Source organism: Scyliorhinus torazame, chromosome 21 (genome assembly GCF_047496885.1).
Source record: "Scyliorhinus torazame isolate Kashiwa2021f chromosome 21, sScyTor2.1, whole genome shotgun sequence".
In the NCBI taxonomy this organism is placed as follows: domain Eukaryota; kingdom Metazoa; phylum Chordata; class Chondrichthyes; order Carcharhiniformes; family Scyliorhinidae; genus Scyliorhinus; species Scyliorhinus torazame.
This window is the reverse complement of record NC_092727.1, coordinates 74,343,352-74,359,523: the sequence shown is the minus strand read 5'-3', so window position 1 is coordinate 74,359,523 and position 16,172 is coordinate 74,343,352. Positions and strand designations below refer to the sequence as shown.

The 16,172-nt window shown below is 45.5% G+C and overlaps 1 protein-coding gene across 2 annotated transcripts in view; it reads right to left on the bottom strand.

The window, feature by feature from the left end:
• Positions 1 to 7,467: 7,467 nt before the first annotated feature.
• Positions 7,468 to 16,172, bottom strand: part of cyb561 (cytochrome b561) — a 114,654-nt gene continuing 105,949 nt past the window's right edge. For both annotated transcript variants that reach the window (XR_011937460.1, XM_072486946.1), the window contains one exon: positions 7,468 to 7,965. The gene's annotated coding sequence lies outside the window, so the exon portion shown is untranslated. The remainder of the gene's footprint in view (positions 7,966 to 16,172) is intronic.

Genomic DNA, 16,172 nt, shown 5'->3' with positions numbered 1-16,172 from the left:
CTAACAGTTAACTCTGATATTTGTGACATGTGAGAATGTGTTTGGTCTGTGAATGTTAATCTCCCCATTAAGATTTATCTTCTGAGAAGTAACCTTGAGTTTATAATTTGCAACTTTAGAATAGGAACCAGAAGGATTTTTACCTAATTTTGGTTAAAGCACTGACGTACTAGGTGTCCTTTGTGTGTGGTGCTTTTTTGTGTCAACTGACATTATGATTTACAGATCATAGTTTGAGCGTAATTAACAAATGTTTGTTTTCAAATGTTATCACCAAGGAGGTAGTGATGGGCAAGCTAATGGGGCTGAAGGTAGACAAGTCTCCTGGCCCTGATGGAATGCATCGCAGAGTGCTAAAAGAGATGGCTAGGGAAATTGCAAATGCACTAGTGATAATTTACCAAAATTCACTAGACTCTGGGGTGGTCCCGGCGAATTGGAAATTAGCAAACGTGACACCACTGTTTAAAAAAGGAGGTAGGCAGAAAGCGGGTAATTATAGGCCAGTGAGCTTAACTTCGGTAGTAGGGAAGATGCTGGAATCTATCATCAAGGAAGAAATAGCGAGGCATCTGGATGGAAATTGTCCCATTGGGCAGACGCAGCGTGGGTTCATAAAGGGCAGGTCGAGCCTAACTAATTTAGTGGAATTCTTTGAGGACATTACCAGTGCGGTAGATAACAGGGAGCCAATGGATGTGGTATATCTGGATTTCCAGAAAGCCTTTGACAAGGTGCCACACAAAAGGTTACAGCATAAGATAAGGATGCATGGCATTAAGGGGAAAGTAGTAGCATGGATAGAGGATTGGTTAATTAATAGAAAGCAAAGAGTGGGGATTAATGGGTGTTTCTCTGGTTGGCAATCAGTAGCTAGTGGTGTCCCTCAGGGATCAGTGTTGGGCCCACAATTGACATAAATGATTTGGAGTTGGGGACCAAGGGCAATGTATCCAAGTTTGCAGACGACACTAAGATAAGTGGTAAAGCAAAAAGTGCAGAGGATACTGGAAGTCTGCAGAGGGATTTGGTATTTAACCAGTGTTTGAAAGATATTACTGGGTTTGTTTTTTGATTCAAATGAATTGAATTAGTGCCGAGTTTATCTGGACGGCTTGAAAGGCTTAATTTCAAAATGAAAACTGATCTCGCAAATTTGAAACAATCTGAATGGGCTAGGGTCTGGCAGATGGAATACAATGTTGACAAATGTGAGGTAATCCATTTTGGTAGGAATAACAGCAAAAGGGATTATTATTTAAGTGATAAAATAATAAAACATGCTGCTGTGCAGAGAGACCTGGGTGTGCTAGTGCATGAGTCGCAAAAAGTTGGTTTACAGGTGCAACAGGTGATTAAGAAGGCAAATGGAATGTTGTCCTTCATTGCTAGAGGGATGGAGTTTAAGACTAGGGAGGTTATGCTGCAATTGTATAAGGTGTTAGTGAGGCCACACCTGGAGTATTGTGTTCAGTTTTGGTCTTCTTACTTGAGAAAGCACATACTGTTACTGGAGGGTGTGCAGAGGAGATTCACTAGGTTAATCCCAGAGCTGAAGGGGTTGGATTACGAGGAGAGTTTGAGTAGACTGGGACTATACTCGTTGGAATTTAGAAGGATGAGGGGGGATCTTATAGAAACATATAAAATTATGAAGGGAATAGATAGGATAGATGCGGGCAGGTTGTTTCCACTGGCGGGTGAGAGCAGAACTAGGGGGCATAGGGGGGGAAGTAGATTTAGGACTGAGTTTAGGAGGAACTTCTTCACCCAAAGGGTTGTGAATCTATGGAATTCCTTGGCCAGTGAAACAGTAGAGGCTCCTTCATTAAATGTTTTTAAGATAAAGATAGATAGTTTTTTTGAAGAATAAAGGATCCCCTGTGGTCGTTCCCCTGAGAAATAAGTATACCGCTTTGGATACTTGTGGGGGGACGACTTACCAGGGGTAAGCCATGGGGTACGGGCCTCTGGCACGGAGTCTGTCCCTGTTGCTCAGAAGGGAAGGGGGGAGAGGAGCAGAGCATTAGTAATTGGGGACTCCATAGTCAGGGGCACAGATAGGAGATTTTGTGGGAGCGTGAGAGACTCACGTTTGGTATGTTGCCTACCAGGTGCAAGGGTACGTGATGTCTCGGATCGTGTTTTCCGGGTCCTTAGGGGGAGGGGGAGCAGCCCCAAGTCGTGGTCCACATTGGCACCAACGACATAGGTAGGAAAGGGGACAAGGATGTCAGGCAGGCTTTCAGGGAGCTAGGATGGAAGCTCAGAACTAGAACAAACAGAGTTGTTATCTCTGGGTTGTTGCCCGTGCCACGTGATAATGAGATGAGGAATAGGGAGAGAGAGCATTTAATCACGTAGCTACAGGAATGGTGCAGGCGGGAGGGATTCAGATTTCTGGATAACTGGGGCTCTTTCTGGGGAAGGTGGGACCTCTACAGACAGGATGGTCTACATCTGAACCTGAGGGGCACAAATATCCTGGGGGGGAGATTTGTTAGTGCTCTTTGGGGGGGTTTAAACTAATGCAGCAGGGGCATGGGAACCTGGATTGTAGTTTTAGGGTAAGGGAGAATGAGAGTATAGAGGTCAGAAGCACAGATTTGACGTCGCAGGAGGGGGCCAGTGTTCAGGTAGGTGGTTTGAAGTGTGTCTACTTCAATGCCAGGAGTATACGAAACAAGGTAGGGGAACTGGCAGCATGGGTTGGTACCTGGGACTTCAATGTTGTGGCCATTTCGGAGACATGGATAGAGCAGGGACAGGAATGGATGTTGCAGGTTCCGGGGTTTAGGTGTTTTAGTAAGCTCCGAGAAGGAGGAAAAAGAGGGGGAGGTGTGGCGCTGCTAGTCAAGAGCAGTATTACGGTGGTGGAGAGGATGCTAGATGGGGACTCTTCTTCCGAGGTAGTATGGGCTGAAGTTAGAAACAGGACAGGAGAGGTCACCCTGTTGGGAGTTTTTTATAGGCCTCCTAATAGTTCTAGGGATGTAGAGGAAAGGATGGCGAAGATGATTCTGGATAAGAGCGAAAGTAACAGGGTAGTTATTATGGGAGACTTTAACTTTCCAAATATTGACTGGAAAAGATATAGTTCGAGTACAATAGATGGGTCGTTTTTTGTACAGTGTGTGCAGGAGGGTTTCCTGAAACAATATGTTGACAGGCCAACAAGAGGCGAGGCCACGTTGGATTTGGTTTTGGGTAATGAACCAGGCCAGGTGTTGGATTTGGAGGTAGGAGAGCACTTTGGGGACAGTGACCACAATTCGGTGACGTTTACGTTAATGATGGAAAGGGATAATTATACACCGCAGGGCAAGAGTTATAGCTGGGGGAAGGGCAATTATGATGCCATTAGACGTGACTTGGGGGGGATAAGGTGGAGAAGTAGGCTGCAAGTGTTGGGCACACTGGATAAGTGGGGCTTGTTCAAGGATCAGCTACTGCGTGTTCTTGATAAGTATGTACCGGTCAGGCAGGGAGGAAGGCGTCAAGTGAGGGAACCATGGTTTACCAAGGAAATGGAATCTCTTGTTAAGAGGAAGAAGGAGGCCTACGTGAAGATGAGGTGTGAAGTTTCAGTTGGGGCGATGGATAGTTACAAGGTAGCGAGGAAAGATCTAAAGAGAGAGCTAAGACGAGCAAGGAGGGGACATGAGAAGTATTTGGCAGGAAGGATCAAGGAAAACCCAAAAGCTTTCTATAGGTATATCAGGAATAAGCGAATGACTAGGGAAAGAGTAGGACCAGTCAAGGACAGGGATGGGAAATTGTGTGTGGAGTCTGAAGAGATAGGCGAGATACTAAATGAATATTTTTCTTCAGTATTCACTCAGGAAAAAGATAATGTTGTGGAGGAGAATGCTGAGCCCCAGGCTAATAGAATAGATGGCATTGAGGTACGTAGGAAAGAGGTGTTGGCAATTCTGGATGGGCTGAACATAGATAAGTCCCCAGGACCTGATGGGATTTATCCTAGGATTCTCTGGGAGGCCAGGGAAGAGATTGCTGGACCTTTGGCTTTGATTTTTATGTCATCATTGGCTACAGGAATAGTGCCAGAGGACTGGAGGATAGCAAATGTGGTCCCTTTGTTCAAAAAGGGGAGCAGAGACAACCCCGGCAACTATAGACCGGTGAGCCTCACGTCTGTAGTGGGTAAAGTCTTGGAGGGGATTATAAGAGACAAATTTATAATCATCTAGATAGGAATAATATGATCAGGGATAGTCAGCATGGCTTTGTGAAGGGTAGGTCATGCCTCACAAACCTTATTGAGTTCTTTGAGAAGGTGACTGAACAGGTAGATGAGGGTAGAGCAGTTGATGTGGTGTATATGGATTTCAGCAAAGCGTTTGATAAGGTTCCCCACGGTAGGCTATTGCAGAAAATACGGAGGCTGGGGATTGAGGGTGATTTAGAGATGTGGATCAGAAATTGGCTAGCTGAAAGAAGACAGAGGGTGGTGGTTGATGGGAAATGTTCAGAATGGAGTTCAGTCACAAGTGGAGTGCCACAAGGATCTGTTCTGGGGCCGTTGCTGTTTGTCATTTTTATCAATTACCTAGAGGAAGGCGCAGAAGGGTGGGTGAGTAAATTTGCAGACGATACTAAAGTCGGTGGTGTTGTCGATAGTGTGGAAGGATGTAGCAGGTTACAGAGGGATATAGATAAGCTGCAGAGCTGGGCTGAGAGGTGGCAAATGGAGTTTAATGTAGAGAAGTGTGAGGTGATTCACTTTGGAAGGAATAACAGGAATGCGGAATATTTGGCTAATGGTAAAGTTCTTGACAGTGTGGATGAGCAGAGGGATCTCGGTGTCCATGTACATAGATCCCTGAAAGTTGCCACCCAGGTTGATCGGGTTGTGAAGAAGGCCAATGGAGTGTTGGCCTTTATTGGTAGAGGGATTGAGTTCCGGAGTCAGGAGGTCATGTTGCAGCTGTACAGAACTCTGGTTCGGCCGAATTTGGAGTATTGCGTACAGTTCTGGTCACCGCATGAGAGGAAGGAAGTGATGGCTTTGGAGCGGGTGCAGAGGAGATTTACTAGGATGTTGCCTGGTATGGAGGGAAAATCTTATGAGGAAAGGCTGATGGACTTGAGGTTGTTTTCGTTGGAGAGAAGAAGGTTGAGAGGAGACTTAATAGAGGCATACAAAATGATCAGGGGGTTGGATAGGGTGGACAGTGAGAGCCTTCTCCCGCGGATGGAAATGGCTGGCACGAGGGGACATAACTTTAAACTGAGGGGTAATAGATATAGGACAGAGGTCAGAGGTAGGTTCTTTACGCAAAGAGTAGTGAGGCCGTGGAATGCCCTACCTGCTACAGTAGTGAACTCGCCAACATTGAGGGCATTTAAAAGTTTATTGGATAAACATATGGATGATAATGGCATAGTGTAGGTTAGATGGCTTTTGTTTCGGTGCAACATCGTGGGCCGAAGGGCCTGTACTGCGCTGTATTGTTCTATGTTCTATGTTCTATGTTCTAAAGGGATTAAGGGTTATGGTGTTCGGGCCGGAAAGTGGAGCTGAGTCCACAAAAGATCAGCCATGATCTCATTGAATGGTGGAGCAGGCTCGAGGGGCCAGATGGCCTACTCCTGCTTCTAGTTCTTATGTTATTATTGACATTTCCAGGGTAATTTTGATACACGAGGAATTTTAATCAGTGTACAAAACCATGTATGTAAGAATAAGAAAATATTCGTTTTATGGTGTTCATTGGAAGTTAAGATAGTTGAAATACCTATGACCAATCCGGTGTTTGATTAGTTCAGAGTTAAAACTTCCCTGACACAAAGCAGATGTATTAATTCTGAGATTGCAGAATTAAGTGTAAAGGATAGATGGGTAAATATAATATGTCCATGATCATGTTTCTTGTTTAAAGAAAAGAAGGGTGGTGACAAAATGACATCTGGTAGAGAACTCTTACTCCACCCCCTTTTCAAACCAGCAGAGAATTGACGCATGCTTGTTAATGCCTGGATTTGGTATGTCTCTCTTGTGGGGACCATGCATTTGGATTCAATTGAATTGGTTTTTGGAGCAGGCGAGGAGCTGGATTACACTCAGGTCTTTTCTCCCAGAATTCTGATATAATAAACTGCTTTTTTACTTATACTCAGGCCTTCGTGTGGATATTTTCACCTCTAACAAGCGACAATGGTCTCCGAGCCCCAAGCATGCTTACCAAGTCTGTTTGTGACAACCAGTAGTGATTCGCGCTGGCTTCATGCAATTCTGGTGAGTCAGAGAACTGCAATAGACTAGAGAATCGGCCTTAAAATAGATGCTGCATATTTAAATGAAGATTTAAGTATACTAATCTGATTCATGCCCTCTGGCTGCTAGGAGGTCTCAGGAACATGGCAAACTAGTAGATGCCCAACGCAAATCCTGCAGGGCTAAACCGGTATTTTTACAGACAAAGAGGGATTTGCACCAGATGCAACATGGCTGGAACATTGCCCTCTGTGTCCAAAGGGGATTTGCGTTTTCCCAACTCTGATTCAATTCTGCAGTTTTGATTTTGCAAATACCAGCGGTTTACCAGTCCAAGAACACAGCAAAAAAATTAGTCATCCTGCATCTTCATGTACCATTCCACCTTGCGCAAGCCCCTCTCTGATCCTGAGTCATCATCCTATCATTGAACTCCTAGCCCACCCCCATTATTCCATGCCTCACACTTCATGCAAAATGTTATTTATTCTCCCCTTTGTAACATTTTTTTACATTATTGGTTCTCTAATATCCTCTCCACTCCCCCACCGCTGGCATAGCTGCTAATACCAGAATTCATGGTCCACCCCTTATAGCCTTTGAACTGACTGGCAAGACCATTTCAGAGGGTAGATCAGAGTCAGTCACATTGCTGTGAACCTGGAGTCACATGGGGACCAGACCTAGTAAAGATGGCAAATTTCTCCTTCCTTAAAGGGCATTAGTGAACCAGATGGGTTTTTAACAAAGAACAAAGAAAAGTCCAGCACAGGAACAGGCCTTTCGGCCCTCCAAGCTTGTGCCGATCATGCTGCCCATCTAAACTAAAAGCTTCTGCACTTCCGGGGTCCGTATCCCTCTATTCCCATTCTATTCAGGTATTTGTCAAGATGCCCTTAAATGACAATCAGTGATAGTTTCATTATATTCCAGAGTTCATTAATTGAATTTAAATTCCACCAACAGCAGTGATGGGATTTGAACCCGTGTCCACCAGGGCATTAAACTAGTGTATAACCAGTCCGGTGACATTACCACGACGCCACCACCTCTCCCTCGGCGTTATTTGGGTAAACTCTGATAGAAATTCCCAAAGATCGTCACCCATCTGGCCCCAGCTATAAAACTTCAATTATTAGAGAAATGAATGGCAGGGAGGTCTTTGTATAGGAATGGCTGAACAAGTGGATCTACTGAATCTGCAGACGAGGACCACACGGCACACAGAGTTGATTTTGTTTGCAACATTTATTTAATACTCTAACAATATAACACAGAACAAAATGTATGAACAAATATTTAACCAATAGGCACAAGTTTCCACCTGAAGTCAGTAACAGACAAATAAGCAAATTGATGATGGGATGCTGATTTCCCATTTGGTCTCCTTCTGTTTCTCTACAGTCTTTTGACACTATTGTGGTTCTGTCCCAGTTGGAATGGTTGACATTTACTAACGGAATCAACAAACTTCATGAAAAATCCTTCATTCTGTAATACTACTGTGCAGCCTGGCTTGTTCAGTGTGTGGCCTCGCAAGTGGCAAGCATTGGTCAGAAAATCAGGACTAAGTTGTTGAAGCTTGTCATCACCATTGCATAATCCGCTCGCAAAGCCCTGGTCCTGGATTCTCACAGAAATATCCCAGTGTTTTCTTAAATTATATGGAAGAATAGTCAGTCGGATATTTATAAACAGGAAACACTCAACAGGTCAATGCAGCTTCCCTGAAGAGAATAGAACAGTTAGCATTTCAGATCGGAATGGTTTTTCATAACTGATGATGGGTCTATACCTTGAATGTTAATTTGTTTGCTCTCTCCACAGGCACTACCTAGCCCATTGGCCGATTTCCTGCATTTAATGTTTTAGATTTCCTGCCCCTGCATAATTTTCTTTCTTGCATTAACCCAAATGTCAATTATTCACGGTTTTATTTTCACTTGAATGGAACAGGTCCTCACTGTCTCACTGAACACTCCCAAGACAGGTACAGCATGGGGTTAGATACAGAGGAAAGATCCCTCAGTACTGTCCCCATCAGTCACAGGGTCAATAGTTAGGTAAAAATTAGTAAAATTCTTCCTCCCTCGCTCACCCCTACACATAGCATTCAAATTTCTAACTTTGTTGTGCTTGTTTAGGACAATTAAAGAAGGAGATCAGCAGGGGATTGGGAACGTGAATTGCAGCTCCAGTATACAGGAGGTTGAGAGTAGTGAGGTCATGAGTAAGGTTTCAAAGTTGCAGGAGTGTACTGGCAGGCAGGAAGGTGGTTTAAAGTGTGTCTTCTTCAATGCCAGGAGCATAAGGTGGGTGAACTTGCAGCATGGGTTGGTACCTGGGACTTCGATGTTGTGGCCATTTTGGAGACATGGATAGAGCAGGGACAGGAATGGTTGTTGCAGGTGCCGGGGTTTAGATATTTTATTAAGCTCAGGGAAGGTGGTAAAATAGGGGCAGGGGTGGCATTGTTAGTCAAGGACGGTATTACAGTGGCAGAAAGGACGTTTGATGAGGACTCGTCTACTGAAGTAGTATGGGCTGAGGTTAGAAACAGGAAAGGAGAGGTCACCCTGTTGGGGGTGTTCTATAGGCCTTCGAGAAGTTCCAGAGATGTAGAGGAAAGGATTGCAAAGATGATTCTGGATAGGAGCGAAAGCAACAGGGTAGTTGTTATGGGGGACTTTAACTTTCCAAATATTGACTGAAAACTCTATAGTTCGAGTACTTTAGATGGGTCCGTTTTTGTCCAATGTGTGCAGGAGGGTTTCCTGACACAGTATGTAGATGGGTCAACGAGAGGCGAGGCCATATTGGATTTGGTACTGGGTAATGAACCAGGACAAGTGTTAGATTTGGAGGTAGGTGAGCACTTTGGTGATAGTGACCACAATTCGATTACGTTTACTTCAGTGATGGAAAGGGATAGGTATATACTGCAGGGCAAGAGTTATATCTGGGGGAAAGGCAATTATGATGTGATGAGGCAAGCCTTAGGGTGCATCGGATGGAGAGGAAAACCGCAGGAGATGGACACAATGGACCTGCCAGGCAGGGAGGAAGTGGTCGAGCGAGGGAACCGTGGTTTACTAAAGCAGTCGAAACACTTGTCAAGAGGAAGAAGGAGGCTTATGTAAAGATGAGACGTGAAGGTTCAGTTAGGACGCTCGAGAGTTACAAGTTAGCTAGGAAGGACCTAAAGAGAGAGCTAAGAAAAGCCAGGAGGAGACACGATAAGTCTTTGGCAGGTAGGATCAACGATAACCCTAAAGCTTTCTACAGATACGAAGTCTTACAACACCAGGTTAAAGTCCAACAGGTTTGTTTCGATGTCACTAGCTTTCGGAGCGCTGCTCCTTCCTCAGGTGAATGAAGAGGTCTGTTCCAGAAACACATATATAGACAAATTCAAAGATGCCAAACAATGCCAGGAATGCGAGCATTAGCAGGTGATTAAATCTTTACAGATCCAGAGATGGGGTAACCCCAGGTTAAAGAGGTGTGAATTGTCTCAAGCCAGGACAGTTGGTAGGATTTCGCAGGCCAGATGGTGGGGGATGAATGTAATGTGACATGAATCCCAGGTCCCGGTTGAGGCCGCACTCATGTGTGCGGAACTTCCAAGTTCCGCACACATGAGTGCGGCCTCAACCGGGACCTGGGATTCATGTCACATTACATTCATCCCCCACCATCTGGCCTGCGAAATCCTACCAACTGTCCTGGCTTGAGACAATTCACACCTCTTTAACCTGGGGTTACCCCATCTCTGGATCTGTAAAGATTTAATCACCTGCTAATGCTCGCATTCCTAGCATTGTTTGGCATCTTTGAATTTGTCTATATATGTGTTTCTGGAACAGACCTCTTCATTCACCTGAGGAAGGAGCAGCGCTCCGAAAGCTAGTGACATCGAAACAAACCTGTTGGACTTTAACCTGGTGTTGTAAGACTTCGTACTGTGCTCACCCCAGTCCAACGCCGGCATCTCCACATCATTTCTACAGATGTCAGGAATAAAATAATGACTAGGGTAAGAGTAGGGCCAGTCAAGAACAGTAGTGGTAAGTTGTGCGTGGAGTCCGAGGAGATAGGAGAGGTGCTAAATAAATATTTTTCGTCATTATTCACACAGGAAAAAGACAATATGAAGGGGCAGCACGGTAGCATTGTGGATAGCACAATTGCTTCACAGCTCCAGGGTCCCCGGTTCGATTCCGGCTTGGGTTACTGTCTGTGCGGAGTCTGCACATTCTCCCTGTGTGTGCGTGGGTTTCCTCCGGGTGCTCCGGTTTCTTCCCACAGTCCAAAGATGTGCAGGTTAGGTGGACTGGCCATGATAAATTGCCCTTAGTGTCCAAAATTGCCCTTGGTGTTGGGTGGGGTTGCTGGGTTATGTGGATAGGGTGGAGGTGTTGACCTTGTGTAGGGTCCAAGAGCCGGTCCAGACTCGATGGGCCGAATGGCCTCCTTCTGCACTGTAAATTCTATGAATATTGTCGAGGAGAATACTGAGATTCAGGATACTAGACAAGAAGGGCTTGAGGTTCACAAGGAGGAGGTGTTAGCAATTCTGGAAAGTGTGAAAATAGATAAGTCCCAGTGAAAACACAGTGAAAACAGCGCGAGAGGTGAGTGAGCCGGGACTTTGAAAACAGCGCGGGAGCTGAGTGAGCCGGGACTTTGAAAACAGCGCGGGAGCTGAGTGAGCAGGGACTTTGAAAACAGCGCGGGAGCTGAGTGAGCCGGGACTTTGAAAACAGCGCGAGAGGTGAGTGAGCCGGGACTTTGGAAACAGCGCGGGAGCTGAGTGAGCCGGGACTTTGAAAACAGCGCGGGAGATTTAAAAAACGCGGGAGCTGCGAGTCGGAGCGGAGATTGTAAAAGATCGCGGCCTAGTTTCGGGAGCCGTTCGGAGGAGGAGGAGCAGTCTCTGTCAGGGAGAGAACCTGAGAACATCTAAGAAGGTAAGTAAGTGATTTTTACTCATTTTTACTTTTATACCTTTTTCAAATTGTGTGTGTCGGGGGGAAACTGAAGTGACATCACAGAAAAGCTGTGGCCTGAGTGGCTGGTTGGGAATCTACACTAAATTAAAAAAATTAAGCATTGGTAACTAATTAAACATAATTACTTAATTATAATTTAGAGGGGTATCTAAGCCAGAGATCGGAGAGTACTATATTTAGCTTTCGCATTTCTATTAGAAATCTAGTGCTAGGAAACAGATCGTTAGCAGTAACTTTGAAAAAATTTTTAAAATATATTTTAAAATTAAATTTTTTTTTTAAATTTTAATTAATTGACGCAATGTCAGTTAGAGGGGAGCAGTGCTCTGACTGTGAGATGTGGCAGGTCCGGGAGGCTTCCAGCGTCCCGGATGGCTTCATCTGCAGAAAGTGCACCCAACTGGAGCTCCTCACAGACCGCATGGTTCGATTGGAGCAGCAATTGGATGCACTTAGGAGCATGCAGGTGGCGGAAAGCGTCATAGATCGCAGTTATGTAAATGTGGTCACACCCAAGGTGCAGGCAGAGAAATGGGTGACCACCAGAAAGGGCAGGCAGTCAGTGCAGGAATCCCCTGTGGTTGTCCCCCTCTCGAACAGGTATACCCCTTTGGATACTGTCGGGGGGGGGATAGCCTATCAGGGGAAAACAGCAGCAGCCAGAGCAGTGGCACCATGGTGGGCTTTCGATGTTTCAGGCGGGATAGAGGGGGATGTAAAAGGGGAGGCTGAGTTGCGCTACTGGTTCGGGAGAATATCACAGCTGTACTGCGGGAGGACACCTGAGAGGGCAGTGAGGCTATATGGGTAGAGATCAGGAATAAGAAGGGTGCAGTCACAATGTTGGGGGTTTACTACAGGCCTCCCAACAGCCAGCGGGAGATAGAGGAGCAGATAGGTAGACAGATTTTGGAAAAGAGTAAAAACAACAGGGTTGTGGTGATGGGAGACTTCAACTTCCCCAATATTGACTGGGACTCACTTCGTGCCAGGGGCTTAGACGGGGCAGAGTTTGTAAGGAGCATCCAGGAGGGCTTCTTAAAACAAAATGTAGACAGTCCAACTAGGGAAGGGGCGGTACTGGACCAGTATTGGGGAATGAGCCCAGCCAGGTGGTAGATGTTTCAGTAGGAAGCATTTCGGTAACAGTGACCACAATTCAGTAAGTTTTAAAGTACTGGTGGACAAGGATAAGAGTGGTCCTAGGATGAATGTGCTAAATTGGGGGAAGGCTAATTATAACAATATTAGGCGGGAACTGAAGAACATAGATTGGGGGCGGATGTTTGAGGGCAAATCTGCATCTGACATGTGGGAGGCTTTCAAGTGTCAGTTGAAAGGAATTCAGGACCGGCATGTTCCTGTGAGGAAGAAGTATAAATACGGCAATTTTCGGGAACATTGGATAACGATAGATATTGTAGGCCTCATCAAAAAGAAAAAGGAGGCATTTGTCAGGGCTAAAAGGCTGGGAACAGACGAAGCCTGCGTGGAATATAAGGAAAGTAGGAAGGAACTTAAGCAAGGAGTCAGGAGGGCTAGAAGGGGGTCATGAAAAGTCATTGGTTAAGGAAAATCCCAAGGCTTTTTACACGTACATAAAAAGCAAGAGGGTAGCCAGGGAAAGGGTTGGCCCACTGAAGGATAGGCAAGGGAATCTATGTGTGGAGCCAGAGGAAATGGGCGAGGTACTAAATTAATACTTTGCATCAGTATTCACCAAAGAGAAGAAATTGGTAGATGTTGAGTCTGGAGAAGGGTGTGTAGATAGCCTGGATCACATTGAGATCCAAAAAGACGAGGTGTTGGGTGTCTTATAAAATATTAAGGTAGATAAGTCCCCAGGGCCTGATGGGATCTACCCCAGAATACTGAAGGAGGCTGGAGAGGAAATTGCTGAGGCCTTGACAGAAGTCTTTGGATCCTCACTGTCTTCAGGGGATGTCCCGTAGGACTGGAGAATAGCCAATGTTGTTCCTCTGTTTAAGAAGGGTAGCAAGGATAATCCAGGGAACTACAGGCCGGTGAGCCTTACTTCAGTGGTAGGGAAATTACTGGAGAGAATTCTTCGAGACAGGATCTACTCCCATTTGGAAGCAAATGGACGTATTAGTGAGAGGCAGCATGGTTTTGTGAAGGGGAGGTCGTGTCTCACTAACTTGATAGAGTTTTTCGAGGAGGTCACTAAGATGATTGATGCAGGTAGGGCAGTGGATGTTGTCTATATGGACTTTAGTAAGGCCTTTGACAAGGTCCCTCATGGTAGACTAGTACAAAAGGTGAAGTCACACGGGATCAGGGGTGAGCTGGCAAGCTGGATACAGAACTGGCTAGGTCATAGAAGGCAGAGAGTAGCAATGGAAGGATGCTTTTCTAATTGGAGGGCTGTGACCAGTGGTGTTCTACAGGGATCAGTGCTGGGACCTTTGCTGTTTGTAGTATATATAAATGATTTGGAGGAAAATGTAACTGGTCTGATTAGTAAGTTTGTAGACGACACAAAGGTTGGTGGAATTGCGGAAAGTGATGAGGACTGTCAGAGGAAACAGCAGGATTTAGATTGTTTGGAGACTTGGGCGGAGAGATGGCAGATGGAGTTTAATCCGGACAAATGTGAGGTAATGCATTTTGGAAGGTCTAATGCAGGTAGGGAATATACAGTGAATGGTAGAACCCTCAAGAGTATTGAAAGTCAAAGAGATCTAGGAGTACAGGTCCACAGGTCATTGAAAGGGGAAACACAGGTGGAGAAGGTAGTCAAGAAGGCATACGGCATGCTTGCCTTCATTGGCTAGGGCATTGAGTATAAGAATTGGCAAGTCATGTTGCAGCTGTATAGAATCTTAGTTAGGCCACACTTGGAGTATAGTGTTCAATTCTGGTCGCCACACTACCAGAAGGATTTAGAGAGGGTGCAGAAGAGATTTACCAGAATGTTGCCTGGTATGGAGGGCATTAGCTATGAGGAGCGGTTGAATAAACTCTGTTTATTCTCACTGGAACGTCGGAGGTTGAGGGGAGACCTGATAGAGGTCTATAAAATTATGAGGGGCATAGACAGAGTGGATAGTCAGAGGCTTTTCCCCAGGGTAGAGGGGTCAATTACTAGGGGGCATAGGTTTAAGGTGAGAGGGGCAAGGTTTAGAGTCGATGTACGAGGCAAGTTTTTTACGCAGAGGGTAGTGGGTGCCTGGAACTCGCTACCGGAGGAGGTGGTGGAAGCAGGGACGATAGTGACATTCAAGGGGCATCTTGACAAATACATGAATAGGATGGGAATAGAGGGATACGGACCCAGGAAGTGTAGAAGATTGTAGTTTAGTTGGGCAGCATGGTCGGCACGGGCTTGGAGGGCCGAAGGGCCTGTTCCTGTGCTGTACATTTCTTTGTTCTTTGTTCTTTGTAAGTCCCCTGGGCCGGATGGGATTTTTCCTAGGATTCTCTGGAAAGCTAGGGAGGAGAATGCTGAGCCTTTGGCTTTGATCTTTAAGTCATCTTTGTCTACAGGAAAAGTGCCAGAAGACTGGAGGATAGCAAATATGGTTCAAGAAGCGGAGAAGAGACAACCCTGGTAACTATAGACCAGTGAGCCTTACTGTTCTGGGCAAGGTCTTGGAAAGGTTAATAAGAGATAGGATGTATGATCATCTGGAAAGGAATAATTTGATTACAGATAGTCAACCCGGTTTTGTGAAGGGTAGGTTGTGCCTCACAAACCTTATTGAGTTCTTTGAGAAGGCAGCCAAACAGGTGGATGAGGGTAAAGCAGTTGATGTGGTGTATATGGATTTCAGTAAAGCATTTGAGAAGGTTCCCCACGGTAGACTATTGCCGAAAATACGGAGGCATGGGATTCAGAGCAATTTAGCAGTTGGGATCAGAAATTGGCTAGCTGTAAGACAGAGGGTGGTGGTTGATGGGAAATGTTCAGACTGGAGTCCAGTTCTAGTGGTGTACCACAAGGATCTGTTTTGGGGCCACTGCTGTTTGTCATTTTCATTAAATGACCTGGACGAGGACGTAGAAGTATGGGTGAGTAAATTTGCAGATGACACTAAAGTCGGTGGAGTTGTGGACAATGCGGAAGGACGTTACAAGTTACAGAGGGACATAGATAAGCTGCAGCGCTGGGCTGAGAGGTGGCAAATGGAGTTTAATGCGGAAAAATGTGAGGTGATTAATTTTGGAAGGTATAACAGGAAGACAGAGTACAGGGCTAATGGTAAGATTCTTGGCAGTGTGGATGTGCAGAGAGATCTCGGTGTCCATGTACATAGATCCTGCCACTCAGGTTGAGACGGTTGTTAAGAAGGCGTACGGTGTGTTAGCTTTTATTGGTAGAGGGATTGAGTTTCGGAGCCATGAGGTCTTGTTGCAGCTGTACAAAACTCTGGTGTGGCCGCATTTGGAGTATTGCGTGCAATTCTCGTCGCCGCATTATAGGAAGCCTGTGGAAGCATTGGAAAGGTTGCAGAGGAGATTTACCAGAATGTTGCCTGGTATGGAGGGAAGATCTTATGAGGAAAGGCTGAGGGACTTGAGGCTGTTTTCGTTAGAGAGAAGAAGGTTAAGAGGTGACTTAATTGAGGCATAGAAGATGATCAGAGGATTAGGTAGGGTGGACAGTGAGAGCCTTTTTCCTCGGATGGTGATGGATAGCACGAGGGGACATAGCTTTAAATTGAGGGGAGATAGATATAAGACAGATGTCAGAATTAGGTTCTTTACTCAGAGAGTAGTAAGGGCATGGAATGCCCTGCCTGCAACTGTAGCGGACTCGCCAACACTAAGGGCATTCAAATGGTCATTGGATAGACATATGGACGATAAGGGAATAGTGTAGATGGGCTTTAGAGTGGTTTCACAGGTCGGCGCAATATCGAGGGCCGAAGGGCCTGTACTGCACTGTAATGTTCTATGAG